This window comes from Phalacrocorax aristotelis, chromosome 3 (genome assembly GCF_949628215.1).
Source record: "Phalacrocorax aristotelis chromosome 3, bGulAri2.1, whole genome shotgun sequence".
Classification (NCBI taxonomy): Eukaryota; Metazoa; Chordata; class Aves; order Suliformes; family Phalacrocoracidae; genus Phalacrocorax; species Phalacrocorax aristotelis.
The window spans coordinates 68,127,554-68,138,755 of record NC_134278.1 but is presented as its reverse complement, the minus strand read 5'-3'; positions in this window follow the sequence as shown (position 1 = coordinate 68,138,755).

The following is an 11,202-nucleotide window of genomic DNA, read 5'->3' as shown; positions in this document are numbered from 1 at the left end:
TTGAGAAACCCTAAATAATTTTGTTTGTTTCCGCACTTCATTCCTGTCGGTTATATCCATCCATTCATAAATCTAAAGTCTTTCATTTGCTGAATTGAGCACCTCCACCAGTCCAAAAGGATTCTCCATGTTTATACACACTATTTTCCAAGTTAATAACCCTATCAGACCCATAGAATAAGCACCCATTTAAGTTTTGTCTTTCAAACTACACAGAAGATTACATGCTAGATAAATCTCACTTATTCCCTCTCTACTGCTCAGTGTAAAACCTGATCCCAGCCCTTCTGCTAAGGTTTTTGCCCTGACATGGTCCTCAGCCAAGCAAGGACAGTCCCAAATAGCTAGAGATCTGGAAGCTGAATTTAAGGCATTTACAAGATATTGGGATGCATAAGGAATACAATGGTGAATCATCAATGACTATTGTAGCCTTAGATAACTCAGGGAAGGCTTTGTCTGTTGGCCACTTTCACACTGTTCTAGGCAGCAGGCTATAAAGCTGGGAGGAGTACAGACAAGAATAAAGCAATCAAGGACTTGGGGAAGAACTGTCATATGAAGAGTGTGAAATGGCTAGGAATGTCTTCCTGAGAAAATGAGGCGGTGGTTAAGTGGGGAGCTGATGGAAAGACATCCATCAGAGAATGTATATGGCAAAACAGAAGCACCCACCACCATAATCTGAAAACCAAAGTAGATATCTGATGAAATTCAGGGTCAGTAAATTCAACATTGATGAAATAAAATGTATTCTGAAATTCTACTTTCAAAGGATTGCAAGACAATTCACCTTTGAGAAGAGTTAGTTTTGCCCATCCATAAAGAACAGCCACCTTCCTGGTGAAGGAAAGCAGGTGTTGCAAAATAAGCAATATGGCTTCCCAAATAAAAATAGTCATTAGGGAAGATAAGGAGTAACTCTTAATTAATTAGCATTATCTGGAGGAATTTCTGTTAGTCAGAATGTGGTTAGTTGAACAGAAAAGCATCTAAGATGTGAGTGGTTTCACTTACACTCTTACAAAACTCAAGGACTACTCAAGATCTTTATTCTACTACTCATCCAAACCCAAGCTTACTGCTGGGTTTTCACAGTCAGGATCTCTGGTATTATAGGCTGCATACACTAGTATACACTAGTAAACTAAGTGTATACCCTAGTAAATCAAGTGTTGTTGGAACGTTCCCAGACACCAGGGCCGATTGGCATGGCACAGCTCATATCTGTGCTGGTAAACAGCCTGGCTGCCTCAAACTGCCATTTGGGCACAGTCTCGGTAATATTATCCTTCTCAAACTATCCCCATGAGTAGTTTAGCAGGGCATTAGCTAGCTTGGGCCAAAATAGAGCCAAGGGCCAATGTGATGGTTTACCAGTGTAATTGATTGCATTTAAGCTACCAGTATAGGCAGTCACGGAAGACCAGCAAACCTCTGGGGTGTCTGGTGATAAACGAGTGCTATAGAGGTTTGGTTCGCCTTTGTTGGTATTAGCACATTTATATTCTTCATGGGTTGACGTTCAGGGCAATAACAGTGACCCAGTTCTACAGATTTCGTGACTACATGGGATCAGAAAGGAGAATTAGTAACCATTGCCAGAGGCACTTCTGCTCGAGTTATGGGGAACCCCGTGAGTATAAGGATTGCACAGTAAAATAAACCATTTGCTTCTTGCTTGACCAATGAGACACCAATTTGACTTAAACAGGAATACATTTACACTGTGACGTCCTTTATCAGTAGAGACAACTTTCTACTTAAGAGGTATATTAAGAATGGCCAAGTTGTGGTACAGGAGTACAAAGCTGACATCAACACACAGAAAAGATACTACACTTTTAACTTCTATTTTAAAATGACCTTCAGCCCCTAATGCACCCAGGGCACTCCCCCACATGCTTCTGCCACTGGCAGCAGAGAATAAGCTTTAGAGAGCAAAGTGCAGCAGCAGTAGCAGCAGTGGCAGCAACATCCCCGCCAGGCCTCAGCCCTCTGCTGATTCAGGTTGTCACTGAGCCAACAGAGACTTTCATTGCATAGCAATTCATCTACATCTACCAATGCTTTAAAACAAGACTGGATCCCATCTCCCCTCTTGACTGGCTTCCTGAAAGCCCACAGCAGAATCTGCTGGTTTAACTTTTCCACAGGGTGGTAACATTCAAATTATTTTGACATTGTGAAATCTGGACTCTGGTAAGCAGGTAGGAAAAAGAATAAATGTTATTAGGTTACTCTGAACTGTCTGCCGGCATTCATGTCCCAGAAGCCAAGTGGTAGGAATAACAGCTACCAGGGTCAGTTATTTTGGAAAGAGACTTGAAGCAAAAACTTGTTGGTTAATGGGGATATCTGAAGGAGGCATTTTGTCAGAGGAATGCAGTTGAAAGTAGCCTGAAGTGTCCCTTCTCACATCCCCTGTAGTGAAACATAATTGAAGTCAAGATTTCTTTTCAGACAAAACACTCATAAGGAGGACTTTACATCGTACAAAAAAAGAAATGAGAGAAAATTCCTCCAGAATACAAAATCCAATGCTGTAACACAGCCAGAGGCATTTGACTGAGGATGGCGAGCCAGCAGCAATCGCTGCAGGGGAAACCGCTGCAGATTTGGCTGCAGAGACATTTCCAGACAGTCAGCTGGTGCGAAGGGAATAACGGCTTCTAACATGGATGGGAGACATCCCTGCTGGATCAGGTCAGGGTATTCCAATGGCTGAGTTAAAGGAGCAGTCCTCTTTCTTTAAAGGAACCACATCTATCGAGTTGGGCATAGGATACATGTGAATGGATTTGTCTGGATCAAGAGAGAACCCTCAACTCCAGCAGGTGAACAACCTTTTTGCAGAAGTTCCTCTCTGCCTCTTCTCTATCCTCTCCCAAATCAGGTGTCTGAGAGGCTGGAGAGTTTAAGTCCATAAATCATCTGTCCTTGAGGAGAAGTCTGCAGTTATAATTGCTTTTGTGCAAGGAAGCTTCTGAGCAGCTGTAGCCTGAGGAAAAAAAAATGGTTGTTGGCAGCTGGGGTCAAAGCCAAAGCTCAGCAGGGTTTGGTTGGGGACTGCTCGGAGCAGTGAAGAGGTTTGCAGTGGAAAAAGTGGCCTGGAGGATGCAATCAAAGGTGGGTTTCCACGTGCTGGGGAAAACAGCTCGGCGGGTTAGAAACCCAAGGTAGGTACCAGGACGAGGGAAGGCCTTGATTTTTATCTGTGTTGCAACTGCATCACCGACTCGGGGTGGTCTCACAGCAGAGTCACCGTGGGCCTAAAAAAGTGCTAGGAAACTCTTCTCTTCAATTTGACTGTTGTTAAGCAGTCAAGGGGAAAGAAACCTCTGGGTCTGATGTGGAATTAAAGCTTTGAATTTGCCCTGTGAGCCAGGGAGGGAGCTGATTAGGAAGCACGACAGACATCCCAGCTATTGGAAACGCAGGCAAAATGTTCAGTGTGGTTACAGTCCTTCACACAGAGTGTAAATTGTAATCAGGATGGGCAGGGTCTGCCACCATACCATGATAAAGCTATAAAGGTATAGTACAGCCCTACCTTACACCCTAGCTCCCTCCATAGCAGCAGCAGCAGCAGGGCACCTGAGATCTCAGCATCCCAGGGATGGCTGGGAAAGCCTCGCCCATGAGGAGTGCAAGGGTAGAGGAGATGTTCAGGGGACTTAGCAGTATTTCTAGTAAGATATCCAGAATTAAATGTGCATTCTGGAAAAATCAGTTGGGATGTTTGCAGGGAGAAAAATCATACACATTAATGATCACATTTGCAACCAATCCAATTACTGAAGTAGTAGTATGGGAAAAACTTCTCATGCTACCTGGGAATTAAATTACCAAATTAATTCCTTTAGCCTGAAGCCCCCAAAATGCCTTGATAAAAACACAGACAAAGAAACGTAGTGAAGTGATAAATTGAGAATTGGAAAGCAAACAGGCAGGTAGAGACCTTGCAGTCATAGTGCTCCAAAACATCTGTTTGAACCATGAGGAAAAAAGACGGTGGATGCCACATGCTTATAGTGGAAAACAAAGCTTAGAAATATAAGGTTCACCAAAAAAATTAGCAATATTAGTAGGTTTCGTGGCTCACTGCAGTGCTTAGGGGGTTTTGTGTTGTTTTCTTTTAATGTCATATTACAGTCACATCTCCTCCTCCATTTGTTATCATGACTTTAAACGGGTATCCTTTCAATTTAACTCTTCTGTGACAACATTGTCTGTAGCAGCAGTATTTTATTCTTGTAAAAACCTTGGGCCGATGCAGCAATGACAGGCAACCACCAGCAAGCTCCTGATAAAGAACACCTTTTGGGTAAACGCATTACCAGAGACAAGCTGAATAGTGTGATATGCTGGAAAAATGCACAGGCGGGGTTCAGGCAAATGAGAAAAAGTACTTTGTGGTACAGTAAGTCCTTTTTTTGTCCTCAGTATTTCTTAGGTAAACTCACTGTGATTGACTCTAAATGTCAGCTGTTAGTTGGCCAGCACAGTGCTTTTTTATTTCTTCAGTGGCTGTTTTTGATGTCAAGAGCAGCTGTGTTCAGTCTTTTTTTCTTTAAAAAAAAGAAAAAAGAGAGTAGAGCTTAGCATCTGAAAAAAATTGGCTTTGTGTGGCTAAACCACAAGCAGGGCACATGACTGAGTGCTGCATCTGCTATGTCCCCCTTCAGTTCAAACAGTTTGGACAAGAATATTCTGTAAACTTAAAAGGGAACTCTCAATTTACAGAATGCATTTACAGCTCTTCATTGAAGCAAGCTTCAGCTTTTAGCCTGTACCAAAAAATAAGGAAATCTGTTTGCTGGGAAAAAGAGCTGCAGAATTTACTCCCCTCTGTCTCCTCTATTTAACCTCAGTGTAAGGGTCAGATTTCCAGGAAATGTTTGTAGATTTTTGGACATCTGCCTTTCCAGGGTAGCTACAGCTACATCTAGGGCTGTTTCTGGTAATCTGAAGAAAAGAAGTGTCAGCTAGTCTGAATATCTTAATACTCAAATGCAGAAAGATACAAAGCTCTTAAATCCCTAAGGTATCATTTTTTTTTTTAGCACTGGTAATAAATTAAATGCTTGATTGGACTTACTGGTCTTGCTAGTAATAGTGGATTTTTCAAAGAGAGTTGAATATCTACTCCTATAAGGTACCTTGGAACTGCCAACTATTTAGTACTCCCACTAATGACTGGCCCTGTGCCCTGCAACCAAAGAAAAATGCTTTTTGCAAAAACCTAACCTGAGATAGTTATTACAAACAATTTCATAGATACTTGACATTTTCTGACCTGCCCACAATCACATGATTTCCCCAGCAGCAATGCAAGGCATGCAGCCTATAAAGCCTGTCTTGTAGCCCATCAGTTAGCCACAGGCTTTGTTTTTTCTTCTGTTGTACGTTATCTTTTTACTAGGATAGCATGGTCTTTATTGGCTATAATGTGCAAGAGCAAATCACAAAAAGTATGGTAAAAAGGGTCCTCAAGATTCTAAGCTCCTTCCTCAAGAGAGGAAAAACTGCATAATAGGAGTACACCTGGTGATAGTATAATGAAATTCATGCTAGGTTTTAATTTCTCCCTGTTATTTATTCCCTTTTGGGCTCATCTGGGCTAGAAGACAATTTATACTCCGGAGATCTAACATGGGTTGACACCAGAGAGAAATATATCTGCACTAGAAAGAGGTTTCATAACTCTTCCTCTAGCTGCAGGACACCTTAACCCTACTAGAGAAAATGCAGATGAACAGTAGCTCCTGGAAATTAACATTGCTTGGCATTTTCTTTGGAGCAGTTCTTTTCATCTTCACCTGTGTTCATTAAAGATGGGCTCACAAATGCTGGGGGGCTGCTCAGCAGCAGCTTCTTTCTATGAAGCGATTCCTTTGTCAATTCTTTCTAAAGGAAACAGTGGCTCAAAGTAAGATTTAAGGGGTAAAGAACAGTAAGGCCTGGTTCAGTCTGTTGGTGATGTCACCTTATAAATGCCACAGGACTGCATTTCATGTGTATGGAAACACAGTCAGGTAAAGACCCTGAAATCTCCAAAATTTCCATGAAGAAAACATAAAAAAATCATAATGAACTAATAAATTTGTTAGAACTGGCAAAACACATGCAGCTTGAAAACTCAGAATCGCATTACTCCAAAACATCTGTCTGTGTCATGGGGAAACAAGTGTGAGTGAACGCTACATGTTGGAAAGCAGGAGAGCAAACATTAAACCAGAGATACAACACATTTGAGGTCCATGTTGGTCAGGTCGGTAAAAGGATAATTCTTATTTTTGTAAAGGAGAGTACCTAAATTTGTTGCATCAAAAAGGGCACCACCAGCAGAGAGAAAGAAGTCATTATCCCGCTCTATTCAGCACTTGTCAGGCCACACCTGTAGTACTGGGTACAGTTCTGGTCTCCGCTATACAAAAAAGATGTGGGAAGGCTGTAGGGGGGCTAGAGAAGGGCCACCAAGGCAATCAAAGGACTGGGAAGCTGCCATACGAGGATAGGCTGGGAGAGCTGGGGTTGTTCAGCCTTGAGAAAAGGAGGCTCAGAGGGGATCTCATCCCCATGTACCAGTACTTCAGGGGCAGCTACAAAGAAGATGGAGACTCCCTTTTTGCAAGGAGTCACATGGAGAGGACAAGGGGGAATGGACACAAGTTGCTTGTGGGGAGATTCTGATTGGACACGAGAGGGAAATTTTTCACAGCGAGGACACTCACTCAACCATTGGAATAATCTCCCCAGGGAAGTGGTTGACTCGGCCATGTTCGACACTTTTAAGAGTCATCTGGAGAGGGTGCTGGGCCATCTTGTCTAGACTGTGCTCTTCCCAGAAATGTTGGACTAGATGATCCCTGAGGTCCCTTCCCACCTGGGATTCTGTGTGTGATTCTGTGTAAATTAGTTCATTCACAGTAAAAAGCACACACTAATGACAAACAGCATTTACCAATAGGATCTGCAGCTTTCCATGATTGCTATCACAATGCAGAGCAAAGCACGCCTTACAATGGTTTGATACTGACCGTGCTGTTAATTTGGATGTAAATGCAATATATGCCAAGACCCCATAAATTTGCTCCTACTTTCGTTAAGCTGCCTTGAAAAGTGGAGCCTGGTGCTACACTGGCAGACTCACAGAGTGCCACCGCTCCCTTCCATAGAAGCTTGGAGACTAGAACAAGAGGGCTCACATCTCTCAGGTTAGTCCTGCAGCCTTCTGTAGCTTTCTCCTCAACGAGCTATTCAGTGAGGATGAATAACTGGACCACTATCCAGACATGACTGCAAAGAATAATTGATTACATATTCAGTACCATTAGCAATCTGTGTGTTGGAAGACAATTTGGGTGCAATCCTTGGCTTCTTAATGTTGACAGGACCTCACTGTAGATGTACCTGTACATTTAATCGAAGTACATATCAGACCATGCTCCTCTTCCGTTGCTTTGCCTGTTGAGACTGCAGTCCCCTGAGATAGTAGGGTATGGCAGCTGACAGAGCCCTTCTCCATGACAGGGAAAAACAGAAATAAGCCACAAGCAGACATCACTCCGGATGGAAAGGGTTGGTGGTGGTAAGAAACAATAGTGCTAACGATATGTCACTTCTGCTAAAGCTAGCAAACAGCAAAATGGAAACATTTATACCTTTTAAAATAGTCTTTTTACTAAACAGTATTCTATTTTTCAGGAAAACTGGGTTCAAAGTCTATTGACCCCAGCAGTCATGGCACTGAAACCCAAATGAATACAAAATATTAACAAAAAATCCAACTGCAAACCAGTGAAAGTGCATGATACATATGCATGCATGAGTATCCTAGCTCAGATATATAGTATGTATAATATACTATCAATCAGTGTACAGGCCCGAGGGAATGCAAAAAGTTAGAATGATGTTAGCTGTTTCAGGTTGTTCCTTGCACAAGAAACCATGAGCTGTTGTATCATTTGTTTCAAAGCTTATACTGCTAAAAAAAGAAACTATCTACCACCCATTACTCTGCTGTAAAGGCAGAAGAAGAGTACTAGAATTGGTCAAGACATTTGCAACACTTAAAGGAGAAAAAAAGTTTCACACACTGTTATCTAAATAATAGGTCATCATGACCAAGCAGCCTCCTAACTTTTGCACCCACAGAGCTCACCCATGAAGTTCTGCACTAGGTGTTCAGTTCACACACACCCCTCTCCCTCAAGGGTGATCAAATTTGGACCAAAGATGGCCTTTGCAATCAGCTTCATAAAAAATAAAAAAGCGCTCTCAAAAAACTGACAGTGTGCAAAACCATACTGCAACAACGTTTTGTCTCTGGAATACCCATGCTTTTTTTTCCTGTGTAGCTTTTCCACATCTTCAATGGTCAGCTGTTGTTTACATGGGTTTTTAGAGAGAAAATTGAGTCCAGGGAGCCCACCATGACTCAAAATTGTTGGCTTCACAAACATGTGTTAAAAAACCCCCGACACTCTCAGAGCACAGAATTTGGCACGGCACAGAATCGCACTTCTCCCCCAGCGTAAAGAAAACAGCATATTCATACACAACACAAACCAGTCTTAGCAGTGTGTTTATTAAAAATGTAACTGTGTCAAATCAGAACTTACTTTGAGAAAGGCCCACACAGTATGCCCACCAAGTTTAGATAATAATTGCGTTTGATTACCACCTCTAAGGACATAAAACCCTTAAGTTAAAAGCAAATGCATGAAGCACAGTTCTCAGAACTTCTTATTCGGAGACAAATTTTGAGACTAAAAAACTCAAGGGAATTCGGGTGCAATTTTGGGTGCATTTTTCTTAAGCAGCTTTTATGAAATAGGGAATTCTTGATGTAACATTCTACAGTATTTCAAGATTGGCCGCCTTACTGGTTTGATAATGGTCTTCCAGCAGCAGGTGCAGAATAAGATTGAAAAGCATGTTTGTAATCTCTTGAGCACCATTTTAAACTGCCACATAAATTTCTGGCTAAATGACAGGCTTTGGTGCAAATACCATTCTATTCAAGAGTTCACACCTTTCTGGCCAAAGACTCCCATCATACAATAGAGGAAAATAGTTGTATTTTTTCCTCAGAATGCGTTTCATTAAATATATTTTTCAGACAGATAGGATTTGCAAATGATGCCAAATCATAGAGAGCGATGCACAAATGGGATTCAGCAGCTACTCCCCTGTTGCTCTGTGCAGATAACAGGTTTCATGGATGTGGCAGCTCCTATCATTTCTTTCCAATTTTGGGGGAGGGGAGGAGGCAGAAGATAGGAGGAAGCAATATTTTATCTATATGGCTCCCTGGCAAATTTCTCAGAAACACTAACAAAAGGGTGTTAACCCAACTCTGAAACAGAAACACTGGTCAGCTGAGAGGAAACATAATGATACCCAGAGAACCTCCGGGGGGGTGGGGGGGGATAGGTGCAGCTGTGCACATACAGCTTCTAAAGATGAAGTTTCAGTTCAGAAACAAAGTCATTGCTTAAACAGTTCATTTTAAGGCTTTGGAAATGTGAAATCTCTACCCCTTCTTAGAACAAAAGGAGTATCAGGTGATTAAATATTGATAATTAAAAGGAGTTAGAAAAGTTTGAAATGCTTTTGTGATTGCTCCCTACTCATTGTTAGGCTCTCCTGATGTATGTAGTTAGAAATCTTGAGCTAAAAGCATGTCATGTGGAACTGCTGTTATTGTACACACCACAGTGATAGCCTCTCAACCAAAAAAAAAAAATCACTTCCTAATCAATAAAACACCTTTAAAATAAAGACCTCGGACAATATACTCTCAGTATGCCTCCTGCAAAGACTTTGGAAATACGTGCATTTGACAGGCTGATCCATTTGCAAAGTTGCTACCACCGAAGGTAATAATTGTTCCTGAAAATTCCTCCACAGCTGTGGGCAGTGCATCAGGGCCACCTGTCCTTCTCCAAGTCACCCTGTGCCCTGTGCATCACCTAGGTAATGCTAAGGGCACCCCCTGCTAGCAGGGAGAAATCCAAGGTGCACCACCTCAAGGAGATCCTGGGGACAGCAGCTTAGAAACACAAACCGTACTTCTTTCTCCAGATGGTTTTCAGCCTGAAGGTTATCTGAATAACCTTATTTTGTCTTTATCATTACCCACCAAGCTTGCATAAGTCAGAATGTAGAAGGTCACAGAGTCTCTGTGAATGTCACTTATGTGCTGGGCAAGGGATTTTCTTCTGTTGTTTTTTTTCCCTGAGGTGGAGATATTTAACTACCATTGCATGCACTGGGGCCTTAGTACAAAGTGAATAACGAGCCAACTGTGTTTGGAAGCTGATAAGCTCCACGCAGAGCACCAGGCTTCCAACCCACCAAATTCTTAGGTATGTAAACAACCCTGCTGAAGCCACTGAGATTTCTTATATGTCTAGCGCTAATCAAACATAGTTTTGTTTGCTTTAACTTTTGCTTCAGACCTTTAACTAGGACTCAGTTTGGTAGCAGAAAATTAACTGATTTAGAAAGCTTTGGAAATTTTAAGTGATTTCACTAGAAGTTTGTTGGTATTTGGCCCTTTGTGTTAAGCAATAATAAAGCCTGCAGCTGAGAAGAGATACGTTTATTTGCAATCCAAAGCAATTCCTAAGTATGCTTTTGTTAATGCAAGAATTAATGGCAATTAATTGCAAATAGTATCAGAAAGAACTAATCAAAAATCATTTTCCCAGAACATTGTCTCACTCTGAAAGAAATGTTGACATTTCCTTCATCCCTCAAACTTGTCAAGCACGATTTATTTTTAGGAGTACCTCACAGTGGCAAACTGTAAACTGGAGATTTTAAGCATATAGAGAGGCTGAATAAATCACGACTTTGTTCTCCATTCCCCAGACGGCAAGCAGCCCTCTGTCAAAGTATACTGGCTAGCAGCTGTAGACAAAGCTTTTCTGGCAGTTGTTCTGACCGCAGGTAAAGTATGACACAGACTCAAGCTTATACAAAAGCCACAAGTTTATTATAAATCACGTATCAAAACATAGCATCTGGTGAAGGGACAGAGGGTGCTTCACATAGCTATCAGTTGGGGATCCCTAAACAAGACAATGTTGTGTCTCTTGACTTCACACCTCTACCATTTTTGTAAGATTTAAGGTTTCCTCAATTATATACCAGCCTTTCATGGTCCCACATCCTGCTGCTGTACCTTAC